Below are 24,071 nucleotides of genomic sequence, written 5' to 3' on the forward strand. Positions count from 1 at the left end.
ACATTCCACCCTCTGGGGTCCATTTGTCTCACCAAGGCTGCTCATCCTGTCCAGTCATCATATGTCATGGATTTAATGATTCAATGTGATTTCCAAATCTCTGCATTATGACAGAGCAGGAGATGTATATAGACCTGGAGCAAAACTCTAAATGTGTTCTGATGTCCCTGCTGTGCCAACACCAATTAATTATTTTTATCATTTTCTTTTCATTTTGATCAATTATATTGTTATACTCTAGATAATAAAATTGTCCCATTTAAAGTGTACAGTTAAATAGATTTTACAAATACATATGGTCAGTTGACCATCACCACAAAAGATTTATAACATTTCTGTAACCACAAAATATTTCGTCATTCCCCGTTAAACTCAGTCTCATTCCCCCATCCTAGCCCCAGGCAACGACTAATCTGGTTCTGTCACTGTAGACTTTTTCCAAATTTTATATCAATTAGATAATATAATATATAACCTATTCTGTCTGGCTTTTTTCACTTAATGTAAAGTTTTTGTGATTCGTTCATGTTGTTGCATTCTTTTTTACTGTTAAATAGTAGACCGTTGTCTGAATACAACACAATTTCTTTAGTGATTTACAAATTGATGCCACATTATGTTTATCACTTTTCCAGAAGATTAATGTTTTTCCATTAATGGCTATTAAGAATAAAGCTGCTATGAAAATTTACATAAAATTCTTTGCGTAGACATATGTTATCTTGGGAAAAGACAAAGGAGTGAAATTGATAAGTCAAATGATAAGGATATGTTTAACTTTATAATAAAATGCCAAATTGTTTTCCTATAAGTTATATATGTGTGTTTTACTTGCTTCACATCCATGCTAATACTTGGCATTGTCAGTTCTTTTAACTTTTCTAATATGTGTGGGCATATCTCATTGTAGAATACATTTGCACTTCCTTAGTGACTAATGAGGGTGTGCTTCTTTTTGTGTACTAGTTTGTCAGCTATGCATCTGTTTTGAAGAAGCATCTGTTTAAATCATTGCCCATTTTTTATTAAGTGGTTTGTCTTCTTTTGTTGTTATTGAATTGTAAGAGTTCTTTATATATTCCAGAAATATGTTGCATATGAGATACGTGTTTTACAAATACTTTTATCCAGTGTCTGAATTGCCTTTTCAATGTCTTAAGTGTCCTTTAAAATATCTTCATTGATGCATAATTATAGTACAGTAAGCTACACATTTTTAAAGTGTGCTATTGTATCAGTTTAACAGATATGTGTCTACACACACGCAACTATGAAACCATGAAAATCATCAAATAATAAACGTTCCTATCGCCCTCAAATTTTTCTTTTGTTCCTTTGTAACCCATCTCTACACCTACCCTTGTCAGCAGGCAAACAATTAAATTAGCTTGCATTTTCTGGAATTTGATATAAATGAAATCTCAATATATGTATGCATTTGTACCTGGCTCCATTCACTGTGCATAACGTTTCTGAGATTCATCAGTATAGTTTTGTGAATCAGTAGTTCATTTTTAGAGCAGGGCACTATTCCATTTTATGTATGTATAAAAAGTTGTATATTCATTCACATCTTTTTTTTTTTTTTAGTTTATTTATTTATTTATTTATGGCTGTGTTGGGTCTTCGTTTCTGTGCGAGGGCTTTCTCTAGTTGCGGCAAGCTGGGGCCGCTTTTCATCGCGGTGCGCAGGCCTCTCAGTGTCGCGGCCTCTCTTGTTGCGGAGCACAGGCTCCAGACGCGCAGGCTCAGCAATTGTGGCTCACGGGCCTAGTTGCTCCGCGGCATGTGAGATCTTCCCAGACCAGGGCTCAAACCTGTGTCCCCTGCATTGGCAGGCAGATTCTCAACCACTGCGCCACCAGGGAAGCCCCTCATTCACATCTTGATGGACATTGGGTTGTTTCAAATTTTTTCCTATTACAAATGACGCTGCATGAATGTTTGCACGCAAGTTGTTGTGCATATATAAGTTTTTATTTGTGGGCATATACCTAGTAATGAAATAGCTGGATAATATAATAAATAAATGTTTAATTTTTGAAAAACTCCTAAACAGTTTTTTTTTTTAAGCATTAAGACCATTTTACACCAAAGATGAATGGGATTTCCTTATACACACTTGGTATGGTCTTGTCAAATATTTTAATTATTATAAGGGATGTGTACCCATATCTCCTTGTATTCTTCATATGTATGTGTGTTTTCTTTTAGGTTTTGTTAATTTGTTTAACATTGATTTTTCTTATTTTTTAAAAATCATCATTGTTATTTTAACTGCATTTATCTTATAATGTTGAGTGTCTTTTCATGTGCATATTGGTCATTTATATATCTCCTTTTGTGAAGTATCTGAGCAAATCTTCAGCCCATTATTTTCTTATTATTGAGTTGTAAGTGGTTTTCATATATTCTAAATTCAAGTCCTTGTATGATTCATGTGTTTTGAACATTTTCTTCCAGCCCATAGATTGCCTTATTGTATTAGTGATGGCATTTAATCTTGATGAAGTCCAATTTTAAAATTATTATTTTATTATTTGTTAGTTCTGCTCTATCTAAGAAATCTTTATCTAAATCAGGGTTAGGAAGATTTTCTCCTGTGTTTAATTCTAGAAATTTTAGCTACAGGTTTTGTTGTTTGGTTTATAATCCATTTTGAGATAGTTTTTTACTGTGGTAAAATATATATAACATCAAATTTACCTTTTTAACCATTTTTAAGTGTACAATTTTGTGATATTAAGTACATTCACAGTATTGTGTGGCCATCATTACTATCCATTTCCAGAACATTTTCATTATCCTACACAAAGATTCTCTACTCTTTAGATACTAACTTCCCATTCCCCCTCTCATCAACCCCTAGTAACCTCTACTTTCTCTATCTATGAATTTGCCTCATCTAGGTAACTCAGGTAAGTGGAATTATTCAATACTAACTTTTGTGTCTGGCTTATTTCACTTCATACAATGTTTTCAAAGTTCATTCGTACTATATCATGTATTAAGATGTCATTCTTTTTTAAGGTTGAATGATATTTGATGTTTGTATATAACACATTTTGTTTATTCATTCATTCATTGATGAAAATTTGGATTGCTTGCACTTTTGGGGTTTTGTAATAATGTTGCTATGAAGAGTAGTGTACAAACATATGTTTAAGTCTCTGCTTTTAATTATTACTGAAGCATATAGTAATTCTTTGTTCAATTTTTTGATGAATTGCCATACTGTTCTCCATAGTAGCTGTACCATTTCACATTCCCACCAGCAATGCACAGGCATTTCAGTTTCTCCATGTCCTTGCCAACACCTGTTACTTTCAAAAATCAACAAACAAACAATAGCCATCCTAATGGGTGTGAAGTGGTATGTCATTGTGGTTTTAATTTGCTTTTCCTTAATGATTAGTGATCTTGAGCATCTTTTTTTGGGCTTATTTGCCATTTGTATATCTTCTTTGAAGAAATGCTTCCTCAAGTCCTTGGCCCATTTTTAAAATGGGTTGCTTTGTTGTCGTTGTTCTTGACTTGTAGGAGTTTTTCATATAGTCTAGATATTAATCCCTTATCAGTTATGTGATTTGCATTTTTTTTCCATCCTGTGTGTTCTCTATTTTTGTGTGTATGGTATGAGGTCAGAGTCAATGCTTGTTTGTTTTTTTCCCAGCTAAATTGCAGATTTCTTTTTACTTTCCATAAACACTTCAGCACGTATATTATTACCTAGTGATCAATATAGATTTACTAATTCTATGTAAAATTTACACACACTGAAATGCACACATTTATGTTTGCTTAGTTTTGGCAGAGGCATGCACCTGTGTAAACGCAACCTATCATGATATAGAACGTTACTGTGATCCAGCAAGATTCCCTGATGTTCTTTCCCACTCAGTTCCCACAATCTTGCCCCCAGATGTAACTATAATCACACTTTTTTTAAACCATAAGTTTGATTTGACTGTTCTAGAGCTTTAAAAATTTTGAGGAAAAAAAGAGTATGCACTCTTTTGTGTAAGGATTTTTTACCACTTAGATTGATACATGACTTTCAGATTCACCCATGTTGTTACATATAATAGTCTGTGCCTTCATAACAATGAGTAATGTTTCCTTCTGTGAATATCTCTCTATCTAAATGGAAACTTGGGACAGTTCAATTTTGGGGCTCCTATAATCACTTTGTGCAATTCTTCTTTTGTTAACACGTATCTATTTCTTTTGGATAAAAAACTAAATTTTGCATTTCTGGTCATAGGCTAGGTATATTTTTAATTCTATAAGAAACTGACAGAACTTTTTTCAAAGCAATTGTCCTTTTCAATATTTGCACAAACAATGTATAAGAGTTTCAGTTTCTCCACGTTTGGTGTTATTATTACATTGTTAAACTTCGTCCATCTGACATCCTAGGAGGTGTGTAGTAGTATCTCATTGTGGTTTTATTTACATTTCTATCATGAATAATAATATTTAACACTTTTTCTGGCGCTTATGGTCCATGCTTACATCCTCTTTACTGAATTGACTATTCAAATCATTTGCTTATGTTTTTACTAGATTTTTTCCCACCATTTTATTATTGAATTATAAGAGTTTTTCATATACCCCAAATAAATTCACTTCACCAACCCTCCCAGGAAACACTTTATAGATGAGCAAGGAGATTTTTAGTGCCAAAAGAAAAATAAAAGTGTACTACTCTAGAATTAATAATTAATCTGAAGGATCTATAATATTTTGAGTAGATGGATATAAAAATTTATTTACTTTAGAATTTTAATATTAACAACAGCAGGATGAAGCACAAGCAAAATAACAACAAAAGCAATGAAACCCAAATTATTTCATTTTATGTAAAGTAACTTTAGTTTTTATTCAAATTGTCACCTTATTTAATGCTTGTAAATAATATTTTTGTATAATGACATATGGAGGAATCCTCTTCAGCTGTGTTTTATTTATTGCTTTCCCTCTAATAAAAACTATCATTTATTCATTTCTAATGCCAACTATTGTTTTAAGCATGCACATTATTACATATTACAAATAACAATGTTTTACCAATAGGTTTTTAATAAGTAAAAAATTGCCCCATTAATATAAGCACACTATTATTTATTTCTCATGAACTTAATCCTCAACTTGCCTTGCAATCTAGTTATTGGATTCTAAATTATGTTTATTGGTTTTATTTTATATGCGAGCAATAATCTTATAAATACATTAAAGTTTACAATCACTGTTCACATGGCCTAAATTGCTGTATTTTTTCCAGTCTTTGGAAATTGATCCTCTAATTATTGGATAATTACTATTCAGTGATAGGGTAATTATAGAGTAATTGCTAAGTTATTATTGAGTAATAACATTGTAACACCATGAAATTACAGGGTAGATAAATGCATGCCAATTTTTACATACTAAAGCACAGTACAGAAAAGCCAATAATTATATTTCATTGCATTTAAGGAAAGCGTACACTAAATCACACTAATCAGTTTTCAGTATTCATATATATTAGCAAAATTGTTTCAAAGCAAAGCCTTTATTTTCTGGTGAAAGCAAGTAGCTTAATTTTTGTGGAAAAGTTAGTGGTGGAGACAGAGTGTATGATAGTTTATGTTTTCTCTTTCAGTATCACTGTGCATACTACCTTTCACATTTAAGTAATCACAAATGAGATTTCTTGGGGGAAAAAAGTGCTATTGTTTTAAATGTAATTAGAATTCTATCATTCTAATTTATATACTAAATTTACATACACATTCCCTCTTATATGAAACTAACAAACATGCTTCTGCGGGAGGAATAGATTTTGAAACTTCAATTAAATACTTTTGTATGGCTTCAGTGTCAGTGTCATAAAAGACAAAAAATTCTTGGGAAAATTATTCTAGATTAAAGAAGAATTAAACCCATGACAAGTAAAAGTAATAAAAGATTCTAGCTTAGGTCCTGGTCATAAAAAATAACAGGTATATGAAATTATTGAGAGAATTCGGGTTATATATTAAGCAAAAGTATTTCATCCATGTTAAGCTTGCTGATTGTGTTCATTATATTGTTTTATGTTGGAGGATATACTTGTTTGTTAATAATATGTGCTTTACTATTAACCACGATGCTCTACCACTCCAGGAAAAATATGTGTCTATACACACATACACACACTTAAGCTCACACACACTTATGGAGACACAGGAGAGGGAGGGAAAGAAGGAGAAAAAAAGAGAGAGCAAAAATAACAAAACCTTGACAAGAAAGAGAAAAATATATGAATGATAAATACATAAATGTTCACTGTAGTATTCTTGCAACATTTTTATTGAAATATAGTTGATTTACAATGCTGTGCCAATCTCTGCTGTGCAGCAAAGTGACTCAGTTATACACATAGAGACATTCTTTTTTATATTCTTTTCCATTATGGTTTATCACAGGATATTGAATGTAGTTCCCTGTGCTATACATTAGGACTTTGCTGTTCATCCATTCTAAATGTAATAATTTGCATCTACCAACCCCAAACTCCCAGTCCATCCCTCTCCCTGCCCTCCTCCCCCTTGGCAACCACAAGTCTGTTCTCTATGTCTGTGAGTCTTTTTCTGTTTTGTAGATAAGTTCATTTGTGCCATATTTTAGATTCCACATATAAGTGATCTCATATGGTATTTGTTTTCTCTTTCTGAATTACTTCACTTAGTATGATAATCTCTAGTTGCATCTATGTTGTTACAAATGGCATTATTTTGTTCTTTTTTATGGCTGAGTAGTATTCCATTGTATCTATGTACCATGTCTTCTTTATCCATTCATCTGTCAATGGACATTTAGGTTGTTTCCATGTTTTGGCTATTGTGAACAGTGCTGCTATGAACATAGTGGTGCATGTATCTTTTTGAATTATAGTTTTCTCCAGGTATATTCCCAGGAGTAGGATTGCTAGATCACATGGTAATTCTATTTTTAGTTTTCTGAGGAACCTCCATACTGTTTTCCATAGTGACTCCACCAGCTTACATTCCCATCAACAGTGTAAGAGGGTTCCCTTTTCTCCACACCCTCTCCAGCATTTGTTATTTGTAGACTTTTTAATGATGACCATTCTGACCGGTGTGAGGTGGTACCTCATAGTAGTTTTGATTTGCATGTCTCTGATAATTAGTGATGTTGAGCATATTTTCATGTGTCTACTGGCCATCTGTATGTCTCCTTTGGAGAAATGTCTGCTAAGGTCTTCTGTCCATTTTTCGATTGGGTTTGTTTTTTGTTGTTGAGTTGTATGAGCTGTTTGTATATTTTGGAGATTAAGCCCTTGTCTGTTGCATCATTTGCAAATATCTCCTCCCATTCCATAGCATGCCTTTCTGGTTTTTTTATGGTTTCCTTTGCTGTGCAAAAGCTTGTAAGTTTGATTAGGTACCATTTGTTTATTCTTTCAACTTTTTAAGTTTAATTTTTTAATACAAAGTTATTGATATAGTCTGGACCATGACCTGATAAATCTTAGAACTGCAAAAGAAGACAATAAATGAGGAAACCCAGATGTTTCATATATAACTACCATATCAGAGATGAATCAGAGAGTGCCTAAATATGCAGCATTCTTTACTTAGACTTGTTTTGTCATATGTTGTAGTACATCCCTTAATTTGACTCAAGTTCCTTCTCATAGTCCACATACATGCACAAACTACATACCTACACAGTAATGTATGCAATAGATGTGGATATACACATATAATGTCAACTTTTCTTTGAAAAAATAGTTGGTGAGTTTGGTAGAAGAAAATTCATATGCATGTTTAAGGTATTTCTCTTCCCCTCTGTCTTTTTCTAATTTTCGTATTTCTTTTGAGACTAAATTAACCCCCTACTGAAATACACAGACACCACACACACACACGAGAGAGAGAGAGAGAGAGATCTAGAAAGAACACTCAACAAACCACCTGTGTCTTGAAAGAAGTAACATGTCAGCTTTATAATATCTCTAAAAATATGAGTCCCAAATTATAAAGAAATGTAATACTTTTCAGTTGAATTAGCTCTAGCAAAATCAAATTTTGGAGATTCAACCAGTTTTTTTCTTTTAATTCTCATGGTATCATTCAAATCAAAGAGAAAGTCTGGTTTCTGAATAATTCTGTATTCATTACTTGATATAGATGTTCATATATTGTGGGGAAAATATATCATAAAGTTGACTTTCTATTGAAAAATATTTTCAGAAGAAAATAAAAACTTGAGAAGAGTTTTAAAAAAACAGCATATGAAATGAAACTCATTTATTGAAAAAATAACACTCAGTCTGATAGTACAATCATAAGCATTATAGAGAGTATTATCCATCCAACCTCACATCAAATTTCTTACATTGGAAGATGAGAGACACACTTGGTTATTATGTAAAAACTTCAATAGTGAACTTAATTATAAAATATTACTGATGCTAATTTTACTGCTCCATCACTTAGCGATTATCTTGCTACCAGATACATACTCAGTTTCTATCACTTTTTCCAATTCATAGTAACAATGTTTTTAAAGAAAATAGGACAGTTTTTCAAACTAAAAGTTCCCCATGTAAGATAGAAATAATAAGATCCACTTTTTGTTCTTTGAAGGCAAGTTCTTCACAGTAAATGTGATGTCCTGAATAATTAGTAATTACTATTAAATATCATTGTTAATATTCTTATTTAAATGATTATAAAATATGCATTCAATGTTATGTGGCCTTATGAGATTAATTTGATTCTCTTTTGAAAATAAAATTACTTATTAGTAATATTAACTATCCAAGTTCTATTTCTTCTTTAAAATCTCTGTCATTTTTTTTCTACACAGACACAAAAAACTTCTTATTTTACCCACCCCGCTATATATCTTATGCATACTTAGCCTCTTTTCTTCATCAGCTCAGCAATAATAAACTGATATTTTAATTTATTATTTTAAAATAATTTAATTAAAATCATCTTTTTAGTATTGCAAAAACTTTTAGGAATGTATTCTATCTAACAAACTGTATTATTTTCCATTCAAACTTATATTAATCTTGCACATACCACAGAGAATGCTAGAAGGAACTTAATGTGTGTGAATTCTATGAATTTGTCAGCTCTGTGCTGCCATAGAGCTTTTAAAGTTCTTCCAAATACTATATTTTCTTTTTATTTGTGAGAGATATATGTATAGAGTTGTTCAATTTTGGATTTATCCATTAACCAAAAATAGACACCCACTCTGTGTGTGTATGTATATACATACATTCCCACATTCCCACGTACATACATACATGTTCATATATAAAACACATTTTCTCTGTATTAATAAATACTAGATACTGGAGATCTTTTAGATAAGATATTAAGTTTATGAAACTTTCAACCAGGGCAAAGTATCTTTCAAGAATGATTAAGAGAAAACTAACAACATCATTATTAGTAACGCTTGCAACCAATCATAATTTTTTGCAAATTTCCAATCAAAATTTGATTAAGTTGTTTCTGTTAAGTCAGAAAAAGAGCCCAAATACACTGAAAATGCTTATTTGGATGTCAACTTTTTTCAAATTTTAAAAATAAAGTCATTCAATTCAGAGAAAATTATGTCAAACAACTTTTGCTCTTTCTTTGAGGATATCAAAGTTTTTCCCATCATACAGAAAGAAGATGTAGATCTGTCCTATTCATATCTCTGCAGTCAACAGTGTGCTAGGCGCTACAGCAATGAACAACCAAAAAATATATAAGACATAACACCACCCTCTAAGAAATATAATTCATTTGGGGAAATACCATAGAGAATGCATTATAATTAGATAGTCTTTAGATGTTCATAAATGTTTAACTGGTGGTTTATAAAATTTTTATCATTTTTGAATATTTTTGAATTCCTAATAAATATCTAGGTAGTATCTATTTTATATTCCTCAGTTTATGAATGTGGAAAGAGACCCAATAACTCTCTACAATCACACAGCCAGGTATCTACTGGCTAAGCTAAGGCAAAAACTTAGGACTCTTGAATCCTAGGCAGAATGCTTCCGGTTATATTGCTCTGAGATATGATATAGCATCAAAAATTAATTCTACTGTGTATATGCTTTTGTTAATGCTATTGTTAATATTCATAACAGGAAATAAAAACTGACAAATTAATGAAATTCTTTTCTCTAGTATAGTTACATATTTGTTTAATAAAGCAAAGCCTCATTCAAGATAAAAATTATTACCGTCCTTATTAGAATTTTTAAATAATGAAAGTCTCTCTAACAGAGTAAAACATCCTAAAGGATGAAGACTACATCCACTTCTGCATTTTATCCTCAACACATGGCACAAAGTAAAAGGTAAATATTTGTTAGGCAGCACTGCACTCTTGTCTAAGACTGACTGACTCCTTATAATATTCAAACACACAAAGTATTCATATGCTTTCACCAATAAGTATAATTAGTTTGACATGCTAAAGGAAGGTGTGTTTGCTTAGTTATTTAGGTAAAATATTTCTTCCGTGAATTACCAGAATAAATGCTAACTATGCTTTGCTATATGTAAACCAGAAAGGAAAATTTATCAGTAGGTGAAAGAGGTATCGCTTGAATTGTGTGATTTCATCTGCTTCATAATGAAGTATGTTTGGGATTTTAGTAATAAAGAATTATTCTTTTAATAAAAGATATCTACTTCTGCCCAAGAGCAAGCAGCATAATAATCCATGTCCATCATGCTTGTCTCTGTGTCAGATCAAGAATCAACCTGATCTTAATAATCACCCTAATCTATATAAGGTAGGAAAATAACAGGTTTTGGACATCTCGACTCTAATTGTTTCTCTTCTTTTAGTAGCTACTAAATAACTTCATCTCTTTGAGAAACAGTTTCCATATAAAATGGAGAAAATAAACCTACCTTTTTATAATTTATATAAATCTTATATAATAGTTTTAATCAGGAGATAAGAAAAAAAATCATGGCCTATGTGGTGTAAATAGCTGAACAAAGATGGTAAAGGGAGTGCAAAAAGCAAAAATTGTTGCTACATTAAACAAGTTTTTTTTTTTTTTTTGCTTTTTGTACAAGTTTTGTGGTCTATATTTGAGAGACACAATGGTAGAGTTGTGGAACGGGAAAACTGGTCCATGTAGTCACCTTGTGACACTAGGCAATTTTTTAAACATCTCTAAGGAGCATTGAGAAAAAAATGGTTATAAAATAAATGAAAAATCCACTGTGGGATTTAATTAGATAATAATGCATGTAAGCAATTTAGAAATTGATACAGAGCTGGCAAATGAAGGATTGGCCTTTTCTTGTTTTTTTCTCTGTTTTAGTTTATTTTTGATCTACAAAGTGATAATATTTTATAATTCAAATAAAATTAGTACTCAAATTCTGACCTTGAAGAAGAAAAGAAATCCATCTTACTTTTTTGTCTCTCTACTGAACATGATATGTCCTCTCACTTGATGTGTCTGTGCAGTACTGATTCAGTGAATGTTAATGCTGACAAATAATTATAAAGCAAAATTTTTAAATAGCTTAGTTTCCAGAAAATGCACCCTATTTGAGAAGAACATTTTGGATCAAAAAGTATCTTAAATATATTCATGATATTATTAAAGAAAAATGATGCTGCCAATTCATAAGAGGTGGTTGAAAGATTAAACCGTATTGTTGACAGTGTCCTAGTCCATTTGGCCTGCCATATGAATTACCATAGATTGGGTGGCTTAAACAATAAACATTTATTTCTCAGAGTTCTGAAGGCTGAGAAATTGAAGATTAAGGCTCTGACACGTCTAGTGTCTGGTGTGGGCCTGCTTCCTTCATAGATGGCTATCCTCTTGTTGTGTCCTCACCTGGCAGAGAACAGAGGTAGAGAAAGCAAGTTCTCATGACTTTTTATAAGGGCACTAATCCCATTCATGGAGGCTGCACCCTCATGACCTAGTTATCTCTCACTTCTGAATACCATTACATTGGGGTTAGGATTTCATCATATAAATTTGAGGGGAGACACAAACATTAATTCTATAACATATAGCATCAAAAATCTAAGACAAAACAAATAGAAGCAAAGGCTAATAAAGGGAATAGATTTTGGTGAACCACTTTCCTCCTGGACTCCAAAGGCTCAACTGTGAAGTTGAATGGAATAAAATCAGCCTTCATACATAGTAAAATCTATTTTGAAATAATATGAATAGCCCAGAAAAATCTCAAACCGTATGATTGCATTAAGTTATATAAAGTTTCTAAAACCTACAGATAACAGGCAGAAGTTAAACAAGTATCCTTTCCTAGAGTAAAATAATATCACAGGTGACATCATCCTAATACTCAAATTACTTCTACAAATATTTTCTCAATGACAGTATGTTGCACACACGATCAAATGTAACCACACAAAGAGGTGGCAACTGAACATGAGCAAGAACTTTAGAAATGAGAACAAAGAGATGTATAGAAATTATAAATATTGGAATTATCAGACTCAGACTGAAGATAAAAACCTGTATTTATACATTAAAAGAGATAAAACCTTCAACAACTGGGCAGAGTACAAGAAACAATAAAAAGGGACTTAAGCATATTGAAGAAAAAATCTTTATAGAATTTATTGCAGTGAATAATATAATAATCTAAAACAAGGGCTCAATGAACATACTTAACAGCAGATTATACAAGATGAAAAAGAAATAATGAAATGGAAATTTGGCCAGAACAAACAAGAGCTGAATGCAGCATTTGGAGACAGAAATTTGAAAAATTTTATATCGGAGAAAAGAAACAAAGAGGATATAGAAGAAGCAGTAGCATATGTTTCAGAAGAAAATTAGAGTTTCAGAAGTAGAGAAGCATGTTAATGAGACAGAAGTAAAATAGGAGGTAGCATTAGAGAATTTTCCAAAATGCATGAATAGTATTAGCCCATTGTTTGAAGAAATTTTATGATGTTAAGCAGGGTGAATGCAAAGAAATCTATACATAAACTATCAAAATAAAACTAGAGAAAACCAAAATCAGGCCACCCATCCATACTGGGCAGGAGTCCTACAGGAGTGTGTCACTGAGAATGGGTGTTGGTCGGATACAGAGGCAGCGCCCAGAGACCAGTCCAGCTGGAAAGAAGTTTTGTACTGCAGCCAGAGCCTGTGAGTGGTCAAGAGGAGGCCGCTGTTGCGGAAGGGTACCTCGTGTTCCCTGAAGGTTCAGACAAGGAAAAGACAGTGCCCTCGGACGTGGCCAGCTAGGGTCTGTGGAGCCTGGACCAGTCTTACCTCCTGCCTTGCAGGACACTGGGGGCTGTTTGGAGGGGAACTGTGGCAGCACGTCTGACCCGCCTGCACCAGATTCCCAGGTTCTGCCTGTCCTGCTCCTGCTGTTGGCTAAGGGCCAAGGGCAAGTGCTGCCGGGGCTCTGTGCAGGGATGAATCCCCAGTGTACCAAAGCAGGCTGGGCCCAGGGTGCTGTTTATTGCCTTTCACACCCCTCTGCCTTCCCAGGTGTGGGACCAGAGCCTTCCCCAGACCCCTGCAAATGAAACCAAAAGCCCACCTGCTGTGTTCATTCCTTCCTGTCCTTCAAAGTACTTAGCCTTCTCTAAGGCCTTGTGTGTGTCCTGTTTTTATGTTTTGTGTTGGTGAATGAGGCCAGGTTTGTGCAACTTTTGACAAATAAATACATAAAAGTGGACAAATATCATTGGTAGTGGCAAAAAAAAAGAAGGGGAGGAAACTAAGCCAGAAACAAAATGAAAACTATTATGTGATTTCAATTATATGAAATATCTAGAATAGGCAAATTTATAGGACAGAAGTTACTAGGGACGAGGGGAGAGGGGGGAATGAGGAATTGTTGCTTAATGGTTACAGAGTTCCTGTTTAGATTGATGAAAAAGTTTTGGAAATAGTGTTGATGGTTGCATGCCATTGTGAATGTAATTAATGCCACTGAATTGTACACTTAAAATGTCTAATATAGCAATTTTTATGTTATGACATTTCACCACAATAAAAATATACATAATAAAAATAGTCCTATAAATATTTCTATAATTATCTGTAATTAAAAATCTTGTCACAATAAAAACTCAGAGCTTCATTGTCAAGTTCTGCCTAATATTTAAGGAATAAATAATGTCAATGATACTAATTTACAGATTCTTCCAGAAAAGAGAGCAACAACATATATTCTCCCATCATTTATAAGCTAACATAACCTTGATTCTAAAACCCAACAAAGACTATAAAACACACACAAAAATTCACTCTAATGTCACTCATAAAATTAAGTAAAAAATCCTAACTCAAATGTACAGAGTAAATATGACAAATATATAAAATAAAATGCATCAAGACCAAGTTAGAGTTATCACAGGTACACAAGTGTTTATTTAAACAGGGAAGCAATACATAGAATTCACCACATAAACAGAATAAAGAATATAAAATCATGTGAACATACACAGTACATGGGAAACAATCTTATAGCAACTAGGAATAGAATAGAACTTTCTTATTCTGGTAAAGAATACCTAGATAATACTTCTGTCACTAAGCATAGATGATATGGTTGTGTAAGCAAACCTGAATGTAAAAGATAGAAATAGAAATATCTTTTATAACATAAGAAAATATCTTCATTAATCAGGACAAGGAAATACAGTCCATAAAGAAAAGTTTGATAAATTTGATTAAAAATGAAGAATTATCTCTCCAAATAACACCATTAGAATCACTCAACTACATGCAAGAAGATATTTGCAACATATTTGCTAATAAAGAAATCATACAATAATATATAAATTGATATGCATAAATTACTTGTACATCAGTTAGGGAGACAATGGAAAACCCAATAGAAAACTGGGCAATAGACTTAAACAGGTACTTATGAAAAGCAGAACTATAAATGTTCAATAAATATAGGCAAAAACTTCTCATAAAATTCATAGTTACAGTGATATACCACCTATTAAAATAGATAAAAACAAATGACAATGCCAAATGTAGATTATGATATATAACAACAAGTACTCTCATCCATGGATCCATAGCTGATGGGTGGGTAACTATCCTAACTATTTTGGAAGATAGTTTGATATTGTCTAGTAAAATTGAAGATACACTTAATCCTGTATTGTTTCAATCCTACTACAATGTTTACCCTACAAAACTGAACGTAATTTTGTACCATCATACATAAACAAAAATAACCAAACCATATTATTTATAATAGCTCCTTCATAGAAATGATCTAAAAACTCAAGAATAATATAATTAATTAATAAACAGTGGTATATTAATCCAGAGACATACAGTACAGTATAAAAATGAGTAATTACTACTACAAGGAACCCAGTGGATAAATCTTGAAAACAAAGGATGAAGAAAAGAATACAAGCAAAAGAAAATTCCTAATGTTTGATATAATTTACATAAACTTTAAAAATAGGTAAGACTAATTGGATGAAGGTGGTCAAAATGTATATACTTTCAGTTATAAGATCAATGAGTACAATATGATGTACAATGTACAATGTATAATATGAGTAATATAACCAACACTGCTGTATGTTGTACGTGAAGGTTGTTAAGAAAGTAAATCCTTCTCATCAAAAGGAAAACTATTTTTTTCTTTTATTTTGTGTGTGTGTGTGTGTGTGTGTGTGTATATATATATATATATATATATATATATGATGGATATTCACTAAACTTGTGATAATAGTTCCATGATATATGCAAGTCGGGTCACTATGCTGTACACCTTAAACTTATACAGTGCTGTATGTCAATTATCTCCCAATAAAATTAGAAGAATAATTAATTAATTAATTAAAAATAGGGAAGACTAAAGGAATGGGTTTAAGGATGAATAGTTAAGTCATAAAATTGTAGAAAACAAACAGATTAAGTAGTATAAAACTAAGGATATGGAAGAAGGAGAGGGTATGTTGAGTGTTGAGATGTGCATGAAAAGAGGTTTCTGAGATGTTAGTAATGTTCTTTTTCTTGAATATGATTATACGAGTGTTCTCTTTATAACAATTTATTAAGCTGTACATTTATGTTTTTTACACTTTTCCATGCATTGTACTTCACAAAGAATAAAAAGATAGGCACACAATTACACATTCTACTTATACATATCAGTGTGTGTGTGTGTGTGTGTGTGTTGTGTAGTGTGTATCAAGCCATGACAGGTAGCAGATTCCAAAAATCATGAGGTAAATGTCATGGTTTTATTTTGGACAGTTCTTAAAGAGATACATGACTGAATTAAATTTGAATCATAGGTAAAATATGTCCTCTTTTATCAGGTATGTCTCATTTTTCACTAGTCAGGGAATTCTGTTCACTCCTGAGTATGAAAAAGTTTTTCTCTTGATGTTCTGATTTCAACGAAAGGCAAACACTGTGTTTATAACCCCAACCCATTTAACCTCAGTCATTTCTGACTTCTTCCAGTATCTTGCTCTTATACTGTTAACTTGCTCTTATACTGTTCCAAAGTCAGTTTGTTTGCCTGCATATTGTCTATGTGACATCTCTGACCTGTTTTCTACTCCAATTGCCATTCTGAGTTCGAATTCTCACCACCTTGTTACCAACCTCGTACTGCTTGCCACACAGCAGGCCAATAAATCGAGAGACAAGTTGTTGGGGCAAGGAATAATGACTTTATGTGGAAGCCAGTGGACTGAGAAGATGGTGGATTAGTGTCCCAAAGAACCATCTTACCTGAGGTAGGATTCAGGATTCTTTCTAAAAGGGGAGGGGGTGTGGCTGGTTGTTGCAAACTTCTTGGTTCCAGAATCCTTTGTTCTTGCAGCTGTCCTGGTAGGTCTGGTCACAATGTTCCTATAAACCTCCAACGAAACAATTACTATTATCTGTTCTGCAACTTTTTATCTGTATGAATGGAAAAGTGTTATACCTTTAAAGGTCAGAGCCTTGAGAATGAGCTATCCTGTATATTTCAGGCTATAGGCAACATTCTTTTACAAAGGTGCAGAGCCAGCATGACTAAGCACAGGCAGCAGAGCACAAAGGTTAGAGCTAAAGGAATAGATCCAATATGGAGTCAGGTTTGTTCTTCTCTGTTATAGCCTCATATCTTAATTTCTACAGTGGCCTCAGTTCCTGACTTCAAGATCTTTATACTGCCTAAGTATCCTACATGTCAATATGAATCATTTTATTAAAATTAATATTAATAGCATTCATCCATAAAAACCTTTTAAATGCCAATTTCTGAACTAAGTATTTTATACTTCATCTTATTGAACTTTATTTAATCCTTATATCATCCCAATGATGTTGTATTTACAAGTCAGAAAAATAGTCAAAGAAATATTAAGTAAATTGCCCAAATTCACACATTTGGTAAGTGATAGAGCTGGGAATCAAACCCAAAGCTCATGCTCTAAGTAGTATGATTTATTCCTTCTATGCTTTCAAAATAAGGTAAAATAAAATAAGAAAGTTTTTATATAACGATCATCGTCTGGTACTCACAATCCTCCATGATCTGGCTCCAGTCTATAATTTCAGCCTTGCTTCCAACTATGTCCTTTCAAATAGACTCTATTCACAATATAAGTTATATCCTCTGTGCTTTTGTGACAACGGTCCTTTTCCCCCTGTCCATCTCATCTCAAGTCTCCAGTGAAAATGCCATCTCTCTGTTAAGGCCCTCTGCACATGTGGTCACCTCTGTGAATCCTTCAATGACTTACCAGTAAGAATCATCTCTCCTTGCACTGTCCTTCCCTAGGACTCTGTAGTGCCTTTACGACATTCTTTTTTAATTTGTGCACGTGTCATTGCTTGGATTTTGGAACATGGCCTGCGAAAACCTTCCTGATGTGCCGCCTGCCTCTTTCTCTGGTTTCCTCTTCACCCTACATCTGTTCACTCTATTAGATCCCAACGTACTGATTTCTTGCTGATCCTCCAAGGCAGGTCTTTCGCCTCTGAGCCTTACATTGACCTCTTCTTTTCACTCCTCCGATTCCCATCATCCTATCCCTACCTTCCCACTCCTATGGAGAATGCAACTTCTTCAGACCTTGAAAGAAACTATATTTTTCTAGGCAGCATTCCTTCTGATCCCTAAACCTAACAATGGCCCCCTCCCATCCATATACTCCCATGGCCCTTCGTATAATTCCTTCACAGATTTTTATCACAACTTGTATAAAGTACACTAATCTGTGGAATTGTTTCTTTATTTTCTTTCTTCCTCACTATACAATAGCGGCATAAGAATAGGGACCACATCTTTTCCCCTCCTTTTTCTAATTCAGTCCTTAGTGCCCAGCCCATGTCAGGCCCATAGTAATTACTCAGTAATATTTCTGGAATGGTCAGTAATATTTCTTCAGTGGACATGTGCAATGATGTCTTCAGTAGCACCCTGAAATGTAGGGGCTCATAAATAGATTTTCATAATGAGAAGAGCACACTGTCTAAAAATTCAGGTAAGGTTTAAGCAGAACAGAATTGTTCCTTTATAGGTTTAAAACTGATCTGATCTCAGTTCCTTTCTAAGTAATGAAAAATATGCAGGCCTATCTAAATGGGATAGGACTATCTATCTAAATGCTGTTACATAGAGGGCAATCTCCATGCATCAGGTTTTATTTATCCTGTCTGAGATATGGCTCCTCTGGTAAGGAAACATAAAGCTTATGCATCATTCTATTTCTCTTTTTATCCAATTTTCCTCCATTCTGTTTTTATCTACATTTCATATATTTGCTAATATCTGCCTGCTTCTCTTTTCACTGTCACTTACTCAGCAATATAATCTTTATTGCATTGTAATAATTTTAATACCTTCCATATGTAACTTGCAGGACCTGCTCATAAATTACAGGATTTGTGCCCCTGACATATTTGTATTAATACCATTTTTTCTATCCTGGTTTCTCTACCTGTCTTTTCCTTTATGTGCCCCTCTATCTTATCTGCCAGCTGGTGTTTTACTAACATTTTTCAGTCTTTTCTGCCTTTCAGAATAATTGAGATATCTCCTCTTTCCTCGTAAATTTTCCAGCAGTGGGTTTCTAATAGTTGAAACTCAGTCACAGGCATTTTAACTTGAGGCCTTAGAGTGAAACTAGGCAATAGAACCATATACTCTTAAAATGGTCTTGGATACAGCCTCAGATACACTGGAGGTTCTTGGGCGGGGCTTTCTTTTGTTGTTCCAACTTCAGTGGTGTTTTTTGTTTTTTAAAAATATTCTTTATTAGCTATTCATATGACATCTTTTTTTCTAAAACTACCCTTAAACAGTATTTAACTGGAGTCTGTTCCCTTTTGCCCCATTTTTCCTTTTGACCCATTTCTCTCTCTCTCTCTTTTTTTTTTTTTTTTTCTTAAAGAAATATGTTTTCTGCACTGGCATAGAGTGATACAAATAGCACTCTATTAGTTTCAGAAGATGCATGACTTTTACAATTTCAAGAAAAAAAATTAGAACAATTCTAATAAACTCTATCCCCTCTAGGACTAACGAAGTCTAATACTTCAAGAAAATGATAAGGAAATAAATACATTTTCATCTCTTAGGAAAAGCATCAATAATTACAATTTATGACCAGATTCTATGTATGGAACATAACTGCATTGTAGGGAAACTGAGATAAAATATGGTTCAAATGTAAGCAAATGAGAATTGAACGAAGCCTCTAACATAATAAATCTAATGGCCAAGAAATGCCAAAAAGACCCAAAGTTTACCATTCATGTGGAACTAGGCTCAAATAAGGATCCTCGAAAAGTCACAGTTGTATTGTGGGTGTCAAGAAAGTTGGTCATCGTGCCTTTAAAATTGGGAAAATGTTGATCTGCATTGAGCAAATAGAATTCACTGAGAGCTCTGGAAGAAAAGATAAATTTGGCAAAGTCAAAAAGCATTCTAAAGGTTCCTTCTCACCTTTATTCTCCTGCTCCCCCCTTCCATTTCATCCTTACTTTCTTCTCCTCTCCTCTACCTCCTCTTCCTATTCACTCTCTGTCTCTGTCTCTTTCTGTTTCTCATTGGTTAGAGTGTTACCAAGCTCCATCCAATTTTAATTTCTGGGAAACTTACTTTTCAAAGCCATCTACCCTAAAGTATAAGCTGAGAACTAAACCCAAAGGAATTTTCATACCAATGCAGTTGATTTCCCTTGGAATAAGAGGCAATGTTATGTTAAGTTTAAAAATAGCTGTCAGTCGAATGTTGCTTTTATAATTTATTGAAATGGTTTAGTATTCTAGTGTCACAGGTTTCTTTGTCCGTCCCTTGTTGATTATTGCATTGTCAATTGAAAATGAAGCCAGCTGTGGCAATTAGCCTCATTTACTCCATGGGTGATATCTCAATTGATAAGCTGGTATCATATTCTACTTCATACTTACTGGAATAAAATCCTTTTCAGCAATCAATATGTGACTTTTTACAAGTATATTCTGTCATTATTATTAAATTGTCACAGATAATTAGTTAATATTTTTCTGAAAATACATCTTTGCTTTTTCCAATCTCTCATGCAAGAAAGAAGTGAAATAATAATTGCAGACATATAATTTTATAAAGTAATCTACAAGTAAGACTTATTTCAGCTAAAGTTTTTGTAGTTATGCCTCCCCTGATAATTTAGTTGTATTTTATAAATTTCAAAAATATATTTTTTCAAAAGTACCTATTTTTTTAAAAACAGTAATAGCAAAATTCATACTGTATATAACTTCTAGATCTACAAAAAAATACCTACTTTAATCTCATGTACTCAGTAGTTGCAGTGTATAAAGTATTTACTCATTATACTTAGTCTTCATAGGGGCTAAGATGGTAGCTTGGTTGCAAATGGACAGGTCTAGAAATAGCCAAAGCCTGGAAATAAGACAGGTTTCTGTCAAAATGGAATATCCTGAAATTGCCAGCAGGCAGAAATTGTAGTAAGTGGATAGGATACTCTCAGGGTGAAGAAGGAAGGGAATATTTCAGCAGTAGGGTATAGATAAGAGTTGAGGATGCAAAACCGACATTTTTTGATGGTGGATATCTTATAGCAAAACATAGGAACTCAATGAGTGATTTATAAATTAATCAATATGCTCAGTAGAGAAAGGCTGGACCTTAGTGTAGGATGAAATTGGGTATCAAGCAAGACTCCAAGAGTAAAGGAAAATAAGATGGAAGGTAGTTTATCTGCTTTATAAATGGAATAAATTGGAGCTTAATAAGTTAGGTTGACTCTACAGCTATTATGAGGTAGAATGTGGATGTTAATCCATATCTTCTAACTAAAATCACAGGTCAAAATCGATTGCATCAGTTGTCTCTACTTAACAATAACAACAACAATAATGGTTACTGAATAAAAGCAAACTCACTATTAGACATTTCATATATTCTGTATCAAATTTGTATAATGACTCCATAAGAGATACAACATTATCCCCATTTTGAAGATAAAGGAACTGAAGATAAGAGAAGTAAATAATTAAATCTATGACCACCTGACTCCAGAGACCAAGCTCATAATCACTTATAATAAAAATCTCAGGTTAGTAAGTCTCTGGACTAGAATTTGAGTGTGGGTCTGCTATGAAAATGCAATTTGTAGTCATGCCTTTTAATATGTGCTGCCCTTGGCTTGGGGCAGAGTTTGCTGGCTCTTTTAATAGGATCAAAATCACCTCTTCAGTCCCTGTAGTCCCTACTACATCATCGGAAGTACTCCAAGGAGCCCACCCTCCCCCACTTCCCTTGTTCTCATCAAGTGAATTTTCTTTATAACACTTTCTTTTAAATAAAACGATCTTATTTAGGTATTTACTTATACACTGTGTGTCTCTCTCAACTAAATGTAAGCTCCAAGAGAATCATATCTGTTTATTCATCATTTATATTACCAGTGACTACCAAATGACAGGCACTCAATAACACTAATATTATTGAGCAAGTAAAAAGGAAATATAAAAGGTCATCAAACAAGATAATGTTTCACTCAATACTTTAGAAAAAAATTTTTAAGTGATAACATTCAATGTATGGAAGTATAGGAAAATGGGTACTCATATCTTGCTGGAAATGTAGATTGGTAAAATTATTGTTGTAAAACTAAAGTGAAAGTATAAATTAGAATTGTTTAAATACCCATATGCTTTAACCCAACTTTTTTTCTAAGAATCTTCCCAGGATAATGAGATAAAAAATTATAAAGATATATAATAAATATGTATGTATTACAATAAAATTTATACTTGTGTTTTGTAGAAGTTGAAATTTTAAAAGAAATGAAATGTAATAAATGACAATTGAATAGAACATAGTTGAATAAACTATATGCACAACTATGCAGCCATAAAAAAAAATAGACCATCAAAAGATGCTATTCTTACTACTCCATGTTTTTATTAGCAATGTGCAGTAGAAAAAAAAAATATTATAAATATTTATGAGTAAGAAGAGTAAAATACCAGAATAGATTTCAACTAATTATGAAATTCTAAAGTACTTTTTATATAACATATACTTATAGTGTTTGGAGGATGGTTGTGGGAGAAAAATGTAAAATTAATTAGAAAATTTGTCTATATTTACTAACAGTATTTATATGACATAACAGTCAAAGAAAAAAGTGTGTAAGAGGAGAAATACTATTTTGACTAGGGACAGAGATATAGAATAGATTAGTCCTAACCGTATCAAAATTTGTACAACTAAACTAATTTAAAAGAGGTGATACTGACATAGGATAATAGGAACTGAATACATATATTTGAGACAAATCACATTACATAAAATGATTTAATGTGGAATATGATAAAGACATTTCACATATGTGGGGAAGACAGCTATATAATAAATGGTTATTGCAAAAATAAAACATTATGTGATATCAAAAATCAATTCTAGATAGATTAAAGAGGGAAATAATAAAAATAAAAATCTTTAAAATATAGAAATATTTGAATAATTATGAATCTCTAGAGAAAACTGGCCCAAATTTAAAAACAATGAAGGAAATTATAAGAAAAACATTAACATTCATGTATGTCTAAAAAACAATGACCATTATTAATTAAAAAGATAAAAAAATGGAATATGAGAGATTTTACCAAAAATAAAATATATCCTAAAATAAAACAAACATATCCAATTCCCTGCTTATAAATTATCAAAGATAAAAAGTAAAAATATTAATGTTGGTGTTATAAATCTAGCCTCATTGTGGGCAAGTAAGTTAGTATAACTACTTGGAAAAACAATTAGGCAGCACCTAGCAATGATCTGAGCTTTTAACTCCATTACATAAACACTCATCTAATAAAATAATTTAGAACGTAGAAACAACCTTCATATCCAAGATATGGTTTGGGAGGTAATTTATAATTAATACAAAAGGGAAACACCGTAAGTATTTAACTATAGGAGAATAGTTAAGTGATGATGCAGAAGCATACTTTATCCCAACATAATTGATCCCCAAGTTATTATTTTACAGGAATAAATGTGCTTTAATATTTTAAAAAAATAAAAATAAAATAGGACAGAGTTTGACATAAAGTGTGATGAAATAAAAAACTCTATAATTGTACCAAAGTGTTCACAGTGGTTATCTATGGAATGTGAACTAAGATATATATATATTTTTTTTCTTCTCTGTGCTTTCCATATATAATATGGGTATGACTAAATTTAATTTTTTAACCTAAAATTCTTAATATTTAGGTAACATTTCTAGCCAGCATTTATTCTTATGTTTACCCTCAAGAGCATCTTTTCATTTTGTGGGCGTATTATGTGATTTTATATTAAGGGGTCTTCCACAAACATATTATAGGGAGCTCACCAACAATATCCTGATATCTAAAGGCTGGATTTTCAGTTTATGATTTTGGCACATAATTGTAGTTTATGCCATAAGGATTGGGTGCATACAATATGCTTCTCCTTCTGTTAAAATTTTTGTGTAAGTGATTATTTATCTTTTCCATTACAATCAAGGTTAAGAAACATTGGCATCCATTTCATGAATCCCTG

Source organism: Balaenoptera musculus, chromosome 8 (genome assembly GCF_009873245.2).
Source record: "Balaenoptera musculus isolate JJ_BM4_2016_0621 chromosome 8, mBalMus1.pri.v3, whole genome shotgun sequence".
Taxonomy (NCBI): Eukaryota; Metazoa; Chordata; class Mammalia; order Artiodactyla; family Balaenopteridae; genus Balaenoptera; species Balaenoptera musculus.